This window comes from Microcaecilia unicolor, chromosome 12 (assembly GCF_901765095.1).
Source record: "Microcaecilia unicolor chromosome 12, aMicUni1.1, whole genome shotgun sequence".
In the NCBI taxonomy this organism is placed as follows: Eukaryota; Metazoa; Chordata; class Amphibia; order Gymnophiona; family Siphonopidae; genus Microcaecilia; species Microcaecilia unicolor.
Window position 1 is genome coordinate 2669489 of NC_044042.1, and position 16767 is coordinate 2686255.

Here is a 16767-nt window from a genome sequence, read left to right on the forward strand (position 1 = left end):
CTGGACCCTCATTGTAAGGACAAGATTTTAAAAAAATCCCTGAGCAGTCCAGCTGGAATGGTGGATACATTTTATCTACGTTTTTCATAAGGGCTAATTCTTTCAGCTGTGATAACACTGTTTTGTAAAACAAAAAGGGAACTGTCTCATTCCCCACCAAGATCTCCAGAGGAAAGTATTTTTAAACGTGAGAAGTCTCCGAAGTAAACACAAGCCCTAGAAAACTTGGGCAGCCAGATAAAGAGGCATTATTGTTATTGCCAATCCTCTTCCCACCTCCCCCTCCCTCTTACTTTCTTTCTGTCTGTCTCTCTTCCATTCTCCTCCCTGACAGTGTCTGAGGACAGGAGCAGGCGAAGCCCTCACACACCCAAACTGAGCAGTGCAGAGGGAGAGACGGGCTGCCGAGAGACCCCCCAGGGCACAAGGACAGGTGAATGTCAGGTAAGCAACTCCCAGGTCCTTCCCAGGTCCAGCTTCCTTTCTAGTCCTGAACTGCAAGAAAACTCCACATTGCTTCTCAGACTTGTTTTCTTTTCTGTTCTCTCTAACACTTTCTCTTTTGTTTGAATTGTCTTTTCACTCCTTTTTCTTGCTTTGACTTCTTTGCTTTTCTGCTTTACTTCAGCATTTGTCGGATCACAAGATTCTTTTTGCAGAACGTTTATTTTGCATCTACAGTTAAGTTACAAAAAAAAGAGGAGATTTCCGTGGAAACAGGACTGGGACCCTTCTCCCTCCTTTCCTCCCCCCCCCACCCCCCCCATGCTACCCACTCCTGGAAATTGCGAAGAGAATGAAGTGAATCAGCGGGACATGAAAAATGTATAGCTGAGGAGACAAAAGAAAAGAGTCTTAATGGGACAGGCAAGGAAAAATAGCAAAAGAGGTGATCCCAGAAAACAGAAAGGAAGATACGGCCATTCCGATCACTTATTCCAAGATAAATTATATGTCCTTCAGGAATGAACTCCAGGGTGGAAGAAACATTTCTGCTTCTCTTTCCCTGTACACATCTGTCCAGATCTCAGCATCAATTACATTCCTTCCTTTCCTTCCCCTTTCATCTGCTGAGTGGTTCTGAACATTACCAGATGTTTCCTGGGCCTTATTTCTCCTGTTTCATCTGGTTCTGGGTCTCAAGCTGCAGAACCATGAGTGTAACACAAATTCAGAGGGCAGGTACTGGTTCCTTTACAGCGGAACACGGTAAATGACGACAGTAAAGTCCAAATTTGTCTATCCAGGCTAGGTCTGGATTCCTTCTCTCCTATTTCTGGACGGTACATGAGCTACAGGTTCTCAGGCTTAACCCATCAGCAGCCGTTCAGTCCTGTTTCCATCACTCAGCCTGGTCACCATCTGTTCACCATCTCCACCACTTCCTTATTTAAGTCATCACTTCTTTTTATTTTACCATCACACCTGCCCCACCACCCTAAATTAACTCCCCACAACTGTCTCCACCCCCAAAAAGTCTTTCTGAAACTTGCCCAAAAGCCTGCAAACTGCTCCCTTCAACTTTACCAGTATCCTGAAAAATACCTCCACTAATGCTGTATCATTCTGCAAATTACCCCATTCCCAAACTCTAGTCCCGCAACTGCTGCCCACACCCCAAAATACCCCATTGCAACTGCAGCACCCTCTGACAACTGCCCCATCACCTCACAAACTGAAAACTGTCCCTACCCCCCCCCCCCCCCCCCAATACTTCACCCAACACATAATTAAACTCTGGAATTAGTTGCCGGAGAACATGGTGAAGGCGGTTAGCTTGGCAGAGTTTTAAAAGGAGTTAGACGGTTTCCTAAAGGACAAGTCCATAAACCACTACTAAATGGACCTGGGAAAAATCCACAATTCTAGGAATAACATGTATAGAATGTTTGTACGTTTGGGAAGCTAGCCAGGTGCCCTTGGCCTGGATTGGCCGCTGTCGTGGACAGGATGCTGGGCTCGATGGACCCTTGGTCTTTTCCCAGTGTGGCATTACTTATGTACTTATGTACTCTCCTCTCTTACTATAACTGGTCCCCCTCAAACGCTATCCCCTGCAAATGCTCCACCCCTGAAAATATTCTCCTACAAACTGTCCCATCCCAAACCTTTCCACAATCTGTCCCACTGGCAAAAACAAGTTTCCAGGTTTATTAAGCGCTAAATATCTCACACATCTTAAGATATCTAAGAAAGTAGAAAGAGAGGAGGAAGGGGGGAGGGGAAGAAGGATCTACAATATATGATGGGGTAGCAGAAGACAATAGAAGGGGTAATTTCGGAGGCAGTAGATGACAGCTGTCACCAAAGTCAGAATAATTAATTTATGGAAAAAGTGTCTGTAAAAAGAAGCCCCTTGCAACTCCTCCACTACCCCACAAACTACTCTACCCCCCCCCCCAAATTACCATCCCTCAACTACACCAGCACCCTGCAAACTGTGTCTATTCCCAAAATCTACCCCTCACACCTATCTCATAATTCTTATAACCATCCTACACCCAAAAATACCCCCATAACTGCCCTACCATCCCACAAACTGCTTCACACCCAAAAAGTACCCCTTTCCAACAGCCTCACCATCCTGCAAACTGCTCCGCCTACCAAAATTACCCTCCCACAACCACCCCATCATCTTGCAAACTGCCCTCACCCCCATTACTCCCCCTCCTGTCCTATTACATTGTAAACTGGCCAATCCCAACCCCCCCCACCCCCCCACCCCCACACACAACTGCCCCATTACCCTGCAAAGTGCTTCACCCACAAAATCTAGCAACTGTCCCACCATCCAAACTGTCCTCCACACCCAGAAAAATATGCAACTGCCCTCCCACCCCACAAAGTGTCCCCTCTCTCACAATACTCTGTCCCACCACCTTATAAACTGCTCCAGAACTTATCCTCTTCAACTACACCCCACCCTGCAATCTGCCTACCTCCTGCAATTGTCCCACTCCTAAAATCTACCCTGTACAACTTCCCTACCACTTTACTCACAGCCTCATGTCCAAAAAATACTGTTTGCTAACTGCTCCTCCCCCGAAACACAACCCCAACACAGCTTCCCTGACCCCCCAAAAGTACCCCAAACCATCTCCCCCCCCCCCCCCCATAGACTTAACCTATGCAGTGCATGCACAAAACTCAGAATGGACATACACACCTGTGTGCGTGAACAGGATTGGAAAACACATCACGATCCAGGCTCTGCATACTTTCCCCTCTTGTAGGTTTTTACAAGCCCAGTATTTAATCCAGTACCAAGGTCTATTCTATATCCTACCAGCAGTTTTATAAAAATCAACTTAACCACCAAAATTACTGAGGATGTTGTCCAACATGGGTCAATATGGAGCCCACGACAGAACCTAGCTTTATGTGGTTACTTAGCTGGTTAGCAGACCAAAAATCGCCAATAACTGGCTAAGTTAATGTACTACCCTAACCGCCCCCCCCCCCCCCCCCCAGGGAGCCTGCCCCTAACCTACCCATAAGTACATAAGTATTGCCATACTGGGACACACCAAAGGTCCATCAAGCCCAACTTCCTATTTCCAACAGTGGTCAATCCAGGTCACAAATACCTGGCAAGATCCCAAAAAAGTACAAAACATTTTATGCTGCTTATCCCAGAGATAAGCAGTGGATTGTCCTCAAGTCATTTTAATAATGGCTCATGGACTTTTCTTTTAGGAAGCTATCCAAACCTTTTTTAAACCCCGCTAAGCTAACTGCTTTTACCACAGTCTCTGGCAACAAATTCCAAAGTGTAATTATATGCTGAGTGAAGAAATAGTTTCTCCAATTCATTTTAAATTTACTACATTGTAGCTTCATCGCATGTCCCCTAGTCCTAATATTTTTGGAAAGAGTAAACAAGCGATTCACGTCTACCCATTCCACTCCACTCATTATTTTATAGACCCCTATCATATCTCCCCTCAGCTGTCTTTTCTCCAAACTGAAGAGCCGTAGCCACTTTAGCCTTTCCTCATAGGGAAGTCGTCCCATCCCCTTTATCATTTTCATCGCCCTTCTCTGTACCTTTTCTAATTCCACTATATCTTTCTTTGAGATGCGGTGACCAGAATTGCACACAATATTCAAGGTGCGGTTAAGGGGTGGTCGGTTAGCAGAGATATTCAGAGGCAGTAACCAGTTAAGTACCGCTAAACATTGGGTGCCTCCTTGCTCAGCAGCATTTAACCAGTTAAACCCATTTGAATATCAGCCCTTCGTATTCCTGTTTAGCTGTGACCCTGTCACTCTGTACAGTCAGTTGTACTGACAGGTTTCTAATTTCTGTTCTACGAAGGCCATAAGCACCCTGTATGAGAGACTTGGGGAGGTTAAGTCTCCCCAAGCCCTCATTTCTTGTACTGACTGTCCCCTACCTACTAACAGAACACAAGAACAGCCATGCTGACTCAGTCTGCATCACAAGTAGCCAACAGTCTCTTTACACCAGTGTTTCCCAAGTCGGTCCTGGCGTACCCCTTGCCAGTCAAGTTTTCAAGATACCCATAATGAAAAGGCATGAGATTAATAGACTGCTTCCATTGTATGCAAGCCTCTCATGCCTATTCATTGCGGACATCCTGAAAACCTGACTGGCAAGGGGTACACCAAGACTGACTTGGGAAACGCTGGTTTACGCTGTGCTCCGTGTCTGTCCTAAACATGTCAATTTGATCCTGCCTCTCATTCTTCTTCCTCTCCACTGGTGGCTATTTCAGATTTCCACCATCCTCTCAGTACCTGTGAACATGAAAAGTAGCATTCTAGGTCAGCCCAAAGGTCTTCAACCCCTATCCTCACTATGGCCAACCCAAATCACCAGCAGGCAGCAGGATCCCAAGGCCCACATCCTTTCCTTACTGTTCAACCCAGAGATATGTGATGGCTTTCTCAAGTCCTGCCTATCTTGGTCTTTCTCCAAAAGCTTGCATTAAATGCTAGCTATTTTCACAGATCTGCTGCTAAGAAATTGCACAGCTTAAATGTGCATGGAGTGAAAAGAAGAAATAAGGGTTAGTTCTACGGCAGGCACCTCCATTTCGGTGTCCAATGCAGTGTGGGGAGCTCTTCTTCCATCACAGCACCGGGCACCCCAATTTCATTATAATTAAATTTTATAAAAACTCCTGAAATATTTTAAAGTTTCTACATGTCCTCATCCCTTCTTGTCTCCATCAAGTCCTTTCGGAGTGTCTTTCGCCTCTCTTTTCAGGGTTTCTGCTGCAGGTCTTGCAAAATTCATTCTGAGCCTTTTCTGAGCAGCCTCTGGCTTTCAATGGCGTTTGAAAGTCTGACCTCTAGGACTGAACACAGGGTTCAGGGTAGAGTCTCATCATCCCACCTCCTTCTGCCCTGTGATTGTGCTGCTACTTATGCAAATAGAGGAATAAATATTAATTTTATTTATTATTATTTATTAGGATTTATTTACCGCCTTTTTGAAGGAATTCACTCAAGGTGGTGTACAGAAAGAATAGATCAAACATGAGCAATAGGGAATTAGAGCAGTAAAAATATTTGAACAACAATACAAAGTATGGCATGGTATACTGCTTACAATGACAACTCAATACCTAATAGAACATTATAATTGGTAGTGAAGGGTAAGGCAAAGTTGTAACATATAGATGAGTAAGAAAGTAGGAAGAATTAGAAAGTAAGGCGATTGATTTGAAGAAAGTTGCACATGAGGTCAGAGAGATGGTTAAATATTATCTCAGCTAGGGTAGGAGTGGATAAACATATCCCGCTGCTGTATGTGCAGCCCGAGTCAATCCTTGTGTGTGTGAGTGAGACTAACAAGTTAGTTACTTCTTCCATTAAAGGCTTGGTTGAAGAGCCAAGCTTTCACCTGCTTCCTGAAGTAGAGGTAGTCTTGTGTTAAGCGGAACCTTTTAGGCAATGCATTCCACAGTGTGGGGGCTACTCCGGAGAAGGCTCGCTTGCGGGTATCACATCGTGTAATGTCTTTTGGAGAGGGTGTGGTTAGGGGGGTACCACTTGGGAGGACCTTAGCGCCCTTGGCGGTGTGTGGAGGATCATCATATGTTTCAGATACTCGGGGCCATTTCCTTTCAGGGCCTTGAAGATCAGACATACAGTTTTAAATTTAGCCTGTATTGTACTGGTAGCCAATGAAGCTTTTGCAAAAATGGTGTGACATGGTCACGTCGCTTGCAACCTTCTCTGAGTCTTGCTGCTGCATTCTGAATCAACCGGAGCTGGTGCAGGCCCTTTGTAGTCAGACCATTGTATAGTGCATTGCAGTAATCCAGTCTTGATGTTACCATGGCATGCACAACTGGGATAAGATTTACTTCTCGATGTAAGGAGAGAGGCAGCATAGCTGTTGCAAATAGTAGACGCAGCTCTTGAAGGTTGCTTGGATTTGGGGAATCAGAGTAAGTGTTGAATCTAACTGTATTCCAAGTAATGGGAAGAGCTAAGAGTAAGACTAACAGGAAAAACGGCAAAACACTTCAATGTTTCTCTTCCAGGGTCAGGCAGGAGAACTACTTCTACTTATCATTTCTATAGTGCTACTAGATGTGAGAATTCAGTACAGCTTAGAAAGGGGACTTGATATACCACCTTTCTGAGGTTTTTGCAACTACATTCAAAACAGTTTACATATATTCAGGTACTTATTTTGTACCAGGGGCAACAGAGGGTTAAGTGACTTGCCCAGAGTCACAAGGAGCTGCAGTGGGAATTGAACTCAGTTCCCCAGGATCAAAGTCCACTGCACTAACCACTAGGCCACTCCTCCACTCATTCCACCAATAAGAGCCAACCTCATCAGTGATGTCACAATGGCTTGATTGCCCAATACAGTTCCCCAGGATCAAAGTCCACTGCACTAACCACTAGGCTACTCCTCCACTCATTCCACCAATAAGAGCCAACCTCATCAGTGATGTCACAATGGCTTGATTGCCCAATACAGTTCCCCAGAATCAGAGTCCTCTGCACTAACCACTAGGCTACTCCTCCACTAGCAACATTCCATGTAGAAGCCTGCCCTTGCAGATCACCAATGCGGCCGCGCAGGCTTCTGTTTCTGCGAGTCTGACGTCCTGCACATGGTATATCAACATTCCATCTAGAATCTCCAATAAGGAAAGGGAACTGGGACTTGACATACCGCCTTTCTGAGGTTTTTGCAACTACATTCAAAGCGGTTTACATATATTCAGGTCCTTATTTTGTACCAGGGGCAATAGAGGGTTAAGTGATTTTCCCAGACTCCCAAGGAGCTGCAGTGGGAATCGTAGTCAGATCCCCAGGATCAAAGTCCACTGCCCTCTTTACTCTTTGGGATTCCGGAATCTTGCTATTCTTTGGGGTTCTACATGGAATGTTGCTACTCTGAGATTGTGCCTGGAATCTTGTAAGTGGTTTACATAGTATATAAAGGTCCTTATTTGCACCAGGGGCAATGGAGGGTTAAGTGACGCCCAGAGTCACAAGGAGCTGCAGTGGGAATTGAACCCAGTTCCCCAGAATCAGAGTCCACTGCACTAACCACTAGGCTACTCCTCCACTCATTCCACCAATAAGAGCCAACCTCATCAGTGATGTCACAATGGCTTGATTGCCCGATACTTGGCTCACTTCTGATATTGTGATGTCATAAGGGAAAGGGGGGAAGGGAAATGGGACTTGATATACCACCTTTCTGAGGTTTTTGCAACTACATTCAAAGCGGTTTACATATATTGAGGTACTTATCCAGGGAAGCAGAAACATTTGAAATGATTTATACAGTTAAAATTGGCATTAAACACATACATTGTCTCTTTTGTGAATTTGGTCACTTCTAGTCATAAAGAACTTGACCACCATTCAATGAAGACTATTTTCTAAACATGCATGTGGTTACTCAAACTGTGGTGATAACTTATCTTACTTCACTTTGCACGAGGAAGTAAAGTATTGAGGAGTAAAAAGCCTTTGTCTGTGGTCAAAATTAAGTTTCACTTTATGACTCACTTCGTTGGCTAAAAACCCCTCCATTTTATGCATTTTTTTACTGTCCTCTAAATTCATGATATTATAATTTTGATTTTTATTTCTTTAATCTTTATAGTATATAGCACTTATCTTCTCATCCATCCGACAGGGTCCCGTTTCACCCATCCCAAACTTCAGGCTTTATCAAGGAAATGTGCTTATGCTTTTAAATGTATGTAGTCACAGCGTTCCTTTTAATCGCTAATTTAATTTCTTTTTTAATTTGGTATTTTTAATTTGGTACTAGGGATTGCATAAATTTGGCAACATATCTTGATATTCATTTAGAGCAAGTCTTAAGGGGGTGGGGACAAATACTGTGCAGTGTATCTGCTCTGCTCACTTAGAGGGGCATTTTTGATATCTACATCTCCTGACACACCCCTTGTGATTTACATAAGTATTGCCATACTGGGACAGACCAAAGGTCCCTCAAGCCCAGCATCCTGTCACAAGTACCTGGCAAGATCCCAAAAAAGTACAAAACATTTTATGCTGCTTTATCCCAGAAATAAGCAGTGGATTTTCCCTAAGTCTATTTTAATAAAGGTCTATGGACTTTTCCTTTAGGAAGCTGTCCAAACCTTTTATAAACCCCGCTAAGCTAACCACCTTTACCACATTCTCTGGCAACAAATTCCAGAGTTTAATTACACGTTGAGTGAAGAAATGTTTTCTCCAATTCGTTTTAAATTTACTACTTTGTAGATTCATTGCATGCCTCCTAGTCCTAATATTTTTGGAAAGAATAAACAGACGCTTCCATGCCTACCCATTTCAGTCCACTGTGGACAAACTGCATAGAAAAACATCTTTAATGGGTTTTGAAAATAGCAATGTGGACATTTTGGCAAAACAAAATGTCCATCTGCTGCTTTTTGGATGTTTTTCTGTTTCAAAAATGAGTCTCCAAACCTGTAAGCAGGATCTCATAACAAGTTCTCCTAAGTTAAATAGATAAGTTCTCCATTTAAAGTTAGGACTGTATACTTATCGATTCCACTTAAAAGTTTCTGGATAAAGTTATTCAAATACCTTTAAGTGAATTTCAGTCACATTTTTTAAGTGCTAACCACCCTGCCCTCCGGATGTAAGTGCTGGAAAGCCATGGATTTCCAGTGGCACTTTTGGATACAGTTGTGGGAAAGCTCTGAGTTCCCAGTGATCCTTATGGATGCAGGTGTGGGGAAAAAGCTCTAATCCTTATGGATACGGATATTGGAAAGCTCTAGATTTTAGTTGATGAGAAGATTTGTTCCACAGCCTTACAGCTCTGTCCAACCACCTCAATGATAAACAACCTCTAATGACTCCCAGCCTGAAGTAGAATTCTGTTGGCCACCCAAGGACATTTCTCTTTAGATCTGTTTGGAGATATTTTGGGAGAGTTTCCCATCTCTTCATGGCCAGGGCTGCTGACCTCAAGAGTTTCTGCTGGAGAAGGATAAGTTCAGTCCTCTTTACTAGCTAAAAATCTGAAATAGAATCTCATTACCACTGACAGTTCATTGAAGTTCTCAGATTTCTCGGACTGAAGCGCTCTTTGAAGGAATCTCAACTCCTGGACAATGGAAAAGAAGCAGAGAGCATAGCGAGAGCTGGAGGGATAGTGATTCAGTCCCACTATGATGTATTATTCTTACTAGGAACAGTAAGAAGGGAGCCTTGGATGAGCCATAAGGTCACGTGATGGGAACATCTCTCTTTTTAACCTAAATACTGTTCTGTTTATACTGACCTGGCAAGAGAACATCTCAGACTAGCATTAATGCTTTGCACAGAGAACCGGTGAGTATGTGTATAAATAGAGAGATACTCATATGCACCCTGTATGAAATAGATCTTTAAAACTCTTGCTGAAATTAGTTAAATCTGCAAGAGGAAACAGTGGAAGCCTGTAAAGGTCCATTGTGCTAACACAAGAACCATGGTTGAGCTTCAGTTCAAGAGCCAAAGTTACGCAAGGCTAACTCTGAAATCCCTGCAATGAGAGCGCAGTGACCATGCAGGAGCTCATTAATTTGCAAGTTCCGAGCTTTTATCTTCAGCCATTAATGAAAAAGCATTTTGACAGTCTGAGAATGCTGAACACGGGCATCGGAAGGGAGCAACTGAAGGGAAATGGGACTTGATATGCCGCCTTTCTGAGGTTTTCGCAACTACATTCAAAGCGGTTTACATATATTCAGGTACTTATTTTGTACCAGGGGCAATGGAGGGTTAAGTGACTTGCCCAGACTCACAAGGAGCTGCAGTGGGAATTTAACTCAGTTCCCCAGGATCAAAGTCCACTGCACTAACCACTAGGCTACTCCTCCACTCATTCCACCAATAAGAGCCAACCTCATCAGTGATGTCACAATGGCTTGATTGCCCAATACAGTTCCCCAGGATCAAAGTCTACTGCACTAACCACTAGGCTACTCCTCCACTCATTCCACCAATAAGAGCCAACCTCATCAGTGATGTCACAATGGCTTGATTGCCCTATACTTGGCTCACTTCTGATATTGTGATGTCATAAGGGAAAGGGGGAAAGGGAACTGGGACTTGACATACCGCCTTTCTGAGGTTTTTGCAACTACATTCAAAGCGGTTAACATATATACAGGTACTTATTTTGTACCAGGGGCAGTGGAGGGTTAAGTGACTTGCCCAGAGTCACAAGGAGCTGCAGTGGGAATCAAATACAGTTCCCCAGGATCAGAGTCCGCTGCACTAACCACTAGGCTACTCTTCCACTGGCAGCACATAAATTCAAGGACCAAGTTTCATAAGAAAAGAAATAAAATCTCAGAAATGAATTGAGATGTAGAGTCTGAATGACACCCCCACTGCAATACTGATAGCAGGAAGAAACTGCACGATTCCTCTCAGGAGACTCCACGTGCACGCCTTCGACCCACGCAGGACTCCAGCCCTGCCCTGCCCTGGAGCTAGTGAGCTTGTCCAACTTCTGCTCATGAGAAAGAGAGTTCTGCAGATATTTCATTATTTTAAGGCTTTTTCTGATATTGGCAAAATGAACTCATTTTCTAGTTTAGTGCCTGGAATAAATTTGATAGAAAAATGTTATAGCTGTGTTAATTTTCAGAATAACTGTAGTGCATATGTTCGTATTATGATATTCATTTTTAGGGTCACCTCTGATGAAGGGGGCTGAGGGACCCTCAAGTCTTTCATCTTATAACTTACAGTAATATTAATGCAGAATGTTTATGCTGGTTCCATGAAAGGTATGAACAGCTCCAAGGGATCCAGGAACCATCAGAAACCCAAGATGGCTTTGTACAGTTAACCAGCACCAGCTGGGAATGAGAAAATCAAGAAAAGAACAGGAGGCAGGAACACGTCAGTAAAGCCAGAGATTACTCAGCCCTGAAGGAATGTGTTCAGTGTATGAGGAGTGGAGAATCTTGCATTGCAGTAGAGCAGAAGCTAATCCACCAGCCAGCTCTGCACCCCAGGGGCTTGTACAGATGACCCTGGATCACCCCCTCTTCTCCTCAACTCTGCCAAGAGCCCAGCGTCTACCAGACTGGGCACATCGCAAGATGCTGGATTCCAAAAGGAATGAGGGACAGCAGGGAATGGTATCTGCTTCCATCACCCAACGCACATTTTGCAACTGGGACTTAACACCGTCTCTATGGAAACAGTCCATGCGACTGACCACCACAGTATTAGCGATCTTCTTTCCAGAATTTTATGCGAAGCCTCTTTGCTTGGGATGGGATATGCTTAAGTTTCCTGGGCTTTGCAATTAGGAGCGGTTTGACCTTAACGTGTGCATGCAGAAGAGACTCCTTTTGCACCACGTGCAGTGCACAACACTGGAAGTTTTGCTCACCTAGAGTTGGGCAGAAGTGGGAGCCTAGAGAACACGGTCAGAGCATAGATCAACCCAAGTTTTCATTGCTGACTTTAGGGAGACAGAAGCAAGAGATCATTGAAGACTCCGTTCAGTAGCCTGAAAAAACAAACAAACCACGAGGAAATAAAATATTGAGGGGGGGGGGGGGGGGAATTATGAAGCTGCATTAGAGCAATAACCCACATTATCTGCCCCTTAATGCAGATTAAAGCGAACTAACATGGGCTTTCTTGCCTTAACACAGTGTTATCTAAGTCACCTCAGCTACATAGTAATGAGATGCAAAATATGCAAATGCTATTAAAGCAGCTCAGTAACACGTAAATATTATACCACAGCTGGGTTCTTATTGCAAGCTGCAGTATAGCCAAGAAAATAATCCCAGCTAAAAATGGAAGCCCCCCCCCAGGCCTACCTAATGCTAAAAACCATTCCAATCCTTAGTCCTTTTCCATTCTTTCTTCTATGTATACCCAGATACTGTATGGGGGGGGGGGGGGGGGGCACTTCCATAACATATTTATTGGTTCAGAACAAGAGCCAGGAGGACCAAGACGCTGGAAGGCTGAAAGCACTTGTTCGCCAAATGCTCCACTTTCCACAGTCAGGAAGGGTAACCACTGCAGGACTTTGTTACTTAGTTGTAGAGGCAGAATTTAAACAGTATTTTCAGTTATTTTCCAATGTATATCCTTCTCACCCCTTTCTCTTCATTAGGAGTTGTGAATATTCTCTCAGCTATCTTCAATAACAGTGTAGCACATAACTCAAGTATGGTTCAAACAAGATGATCGCTTTCAGTCTTGGAAGCTGGAGGTGCTGAGAGACTGGGGGATTCTGAGGCTCCTAAGCTGGGTAGCTGGGTCCTGATTGGATGTGTGATGTCCCCAGGGAACCTGCAGCTCTGTAACTGGTTCTTGTTTCTTCAGAGCTGTTCCAGGAACCAGTGTAGATGATGGAGGGTCGTGGTTGCCCTGCTGGAAGTACACATCAGTGTCCAGCTTTTCCCATTCCCACTTTCTCAGTCACAGTGCAGAGCTGAAGTGGCTGATGTCTTTCTAGGCGCCTCCTAGATTTCTCCATATAGAGCAGCCAGATGTCACCCCTGTTCCTGCCCTGAAGATGGCAATTTTGAAATGAGCACATGGTTTTATACCCCTGGCAAGTTCCTTCCAAAACTAGTCGTCCCCCCCCCCCCACCACCCAATTATGATACAGGGACATAGGTGAGCTCCTCTCTAGCTATCAGTGATATCATAGCAAAGTGTATTAGAAAAGGTATGGAGAAGGTCAAAGAAAATGATAAAGGGGATGGGATGACTTCCCTTTCAGAGAGGCTAAATCAGCTAGGGCTCTTCAGCTTGGAGAAGAAACGGCTGAGAGGAGATATGATAGAGGTATATAAATTACTGAGTGGAGTGGTGAATCCCTTGTTTACTCTTTATAAAAATACTGGGACTAGGGGGCATGCAAAGAAGCTACTAAATAGTACATTTAAAACAAATCGGAGAAAATATTTTTTCACTCAATGAGTAATTAAACTCTGGAATTCGTTGCTAGAGAATCTGGTAAAAGCAGTTAGCTTAGCAGAGTTTAAAAAAAGGTTTGGATCATTTCCTAAAAGAAAAGCCCATAAGCCATTATTAAGATGCACTTGGGATAAGGATAAGCAGCATAAAATCTGTTCTGGGATCTTGCCAGGTACTTGTGACCTGGATTGGCCACTGTTGTAAACAGGATACTAGGCTTGATGGACCTTTGGTCTGTCCCAGTATGGCAATGCTTATGTTCTTATGTATTTTATTCTGTTACAGCCTCTAGATGTCACTGTGAGCACATTAAAGCAGGGCCCTGGGCACTCTAGCCTTCTGTTTCCTCACTGCTTCCAGACCATACTTGCATACCGGTCATTTTTCTGCACCCTGGGCCTTCGTCACACCTAGTTATGGCCCTGCCCCTGGAATTCATCCCTCCCCAGACACTCACTGCCTACCTGCCTCTGGCTACAGCAGAGCAGCAGCACAGAGTTGTTCTGCAGTCTCTCCTTCAGCCCCTCTTCCTGCTCTGCCAGCAGGAGGCAGACATTTTTGTCCAGGGGAGCAGGAGGAAGGACTGAGAGAGCCCAGAGCAGCTCTTTTATGCTCCAGCGCTGCCAATGTTTCTGTTACCAGACCTTTAGCATGGCACATTTTGTGTGCTAATTAAAGTTCCTGAAGGTCCAGATGAAACAAGAAGGAAACCAGGAGGCAGTTCAGAAGTCTCCCAGAAGATCAAGGACACTTGAGTGGTCTGTTGAGGTCTCCTGGTAGGACACGAAAGACTTGGTTAAGGTTCCTTGTCAAATCAGGCAGGGTCTGCTTGAGGTATCCTGTAAGAGTCATCTGCAAGGTGTGCCTGAGGTCTTCCTTCTGATGCGTTTCATGTGCCTACCTATTAACCCTTGATTTTCAGCTGAGTCTTGTAGTGATGCAAAAATATTTCAATGGAAAACTCTGTGCACACGGGAGTTGGTGGTGGAGCCTGAGATCTGGATAGTTTCAGCTCATTGCCTAAGTCCCTCGCTGTAATTACAAGTGCAGCTTTCCATGACCACATTATAGAGTCATGTGCGTCTTGATCCAGCTGTTTACAACTGCTGATTCACATCCAGACAGTGGCAGCCATTTGTTATGGTTCACAGTATTCTGGTTTAATTTTCAATTGACTTCCATTTTGTTTGTCTTGCGCTTCCTCGTCTTGTATTATTCCTTCCCTTTCCTCCGTTGATAGCACCTGCTTGACCAGTGTGGCTCAGTTCCTCTCACAGCTGCAAGCAAACTCCCGCTGGCCCCCTGCCCTCAGCTAGCTTTTCCGACTCCTTCCTCGGGCTCTCTCCTCACCACATTCCTTTCAGATGATACAGAAATTTGCTGCAGATTGTTGGAGACTTCAGTTCCTTTTCTGATTTCTAAAGCTTTTCAAAACCACAAGCTGCAAAATTTATTTAATTATAAAAACTTAAAGACCACCATTTTTACACAAGTAACACAGGACACAATTTATCTCCCAAATCAGCAAGAAGATTTTTTTTCCACCTTCTCTGCTCCATCCTTTAGTTCACTTAACACAACTCAAATCAAATTACCCTTTTGACAAGCAAATCCTAACAATACATGTTACATGTCCCAAAACAAAAATAATCCCGCTTTCTGAATGCTGATGAGCAGAGCCTAGTGGAAGATTATGGCATAATGCAGGTACCTCCATTCCCAAAAAGTGTAGTTTCTGAATCAGGTTTTGGAGGACATCGGCAACAGATTCCCCTGGCTCAATTTTAATATGCAAATTTGCTAAATAGATACTTTTGTTCGGTTTTCACAGAAGAAAATCCTGGAGAAGGACCGCGATTGACTGGCAAAAGCACGAATGAGAATGGAGTGGATAGAGCACCGTTCACTGAAGAGAGTATGTATGAACAACTTGGAAATCTAAAGATGGACAAAGCCATGGGACTGGATGGGATCCACCCCAGGATATTGAGGGAGCTCAGAGAGGTTCTGGCAGGTCCTCTTAAAGATTTGTTTAATAAATCCTTGGAGATGGGAGAGGTTCCATGGGATTGGAGAACGGCGGACGTGGTCCCTCTTCACAAAAGTGGTGGTAGAGAAGAAGCTGGAAACTTCAGGCCGATAAGCCTCACTTCGGTTATTGGAAAGTAATGGAAGCGATGCTGAAGGAAAGGATAGTGAATTTCCTGGAAGCCAATAAGTTGCAAGATCTGAAACAACATGGTTTTACCAAAGGTAAATCGTGCCAAACGAATCTCATTGAATTCTTTGACTGGGTGACCGGAGAATTGAATCAGGGACGTGCTATAGACGTAATCTACTTAGATTTCAGTAAAGCTTTTGACACGGTTCCCCACAGGAGGCTCTTAAATAAACTGAATTGGCTGAAGATAGGACCTGAAGTGGTGAACTGGATTAGGAACTGGTTGATGGACAGACGCCAGAGGGTGGTGGTTAATGGAATTCGTTCGGATGAGGGAAAGGTGAGTAGTGGAGTGCCTCAGGGATCGGTGCTGGGGCTGATTCTGTTCAATATATTTGTGAGTGACATTGCCGAAGGGTTAGAAGGTAAAATTTGCCTTTTTGCGGATGATACTAAGATTTGTAACAGAGTGGACACCCCGGAGGGAGTGGAAAACATGAAAAAGGATCTGAGGAAGCTAGAAGAATGGTCTAAGGTTTGGCAATTAAAATTCAATGCGAAAAAATGCAAAGTTATTCATTTAGGGAGTAGAAATCCACAGGAGACGTATGTGTTAGGAGGTGAGAGTCTGATATGTACGGATGGGGAGAGGGATCTTGGGGTGATAGTATCTGAGTATCTGAGGATCTGAAGGCGACGAAACAGTGCGACAAGGCGGTGGCTTTAGCTAGAAGATTGCTAGGCTGTATAGAGAGAGGTGTGACTAGCAGAAGAAAAAAGGTTTTAATGCCCCTGTATAAGTCGTTGGTGAGGCCCCACCTGGAGTATTGTGTTCAGTTTTGGAGGCCGTATCTTGCTAAGGATGTAAAAAGAATTGAAGCGGTGCAAAGAAAAGCTACGAGAATGGTATGGGATTTGCATTACAAGACGTATGAGGAGAGACTTGCTGACCTGAACATGTATACCCTGGAAGAAAGGAGAAACAGGGGTGATATGATACAGACGTTCAAATATTTGAAAGGTATTAATCCGCAAACGAACCTTTTCCGTAGATGGGAAGGCGGTAGAAGTAGAGGACATGAAATGAGATTGAAGGGGGGCAGACTCAAGAAAAATGTCAAGAAGTATTTTTTCACGGAGAGGGTGGTGGATACTTGGAATGCCCTCCC

The 16767-nt window shown here is 44.1% G+C and overlaps 1 protein-coding gene across 1 annotated transcript in view; it reads left to right on the forward strand.

Annotated features, from left to right (window-relative positions):
* The first annotated feature begins 299 nt into the window (after window positions 1-299).
* PRELP (proline and arginine rich end leucine rich repeat protein) overlaps window positions 300-16767 on the forward strand; it is a 33156-nt gene continuing 16688 nt past the window's right edge. The window contains exon 1 of the mRNA XM_030221391.1: window positions 300-444. The gene's annotated coding sequence lies outside the window, so the exon portion shown is untranslated. The remainder of the gene's footprint in view (window positions 445-16767) is intronic.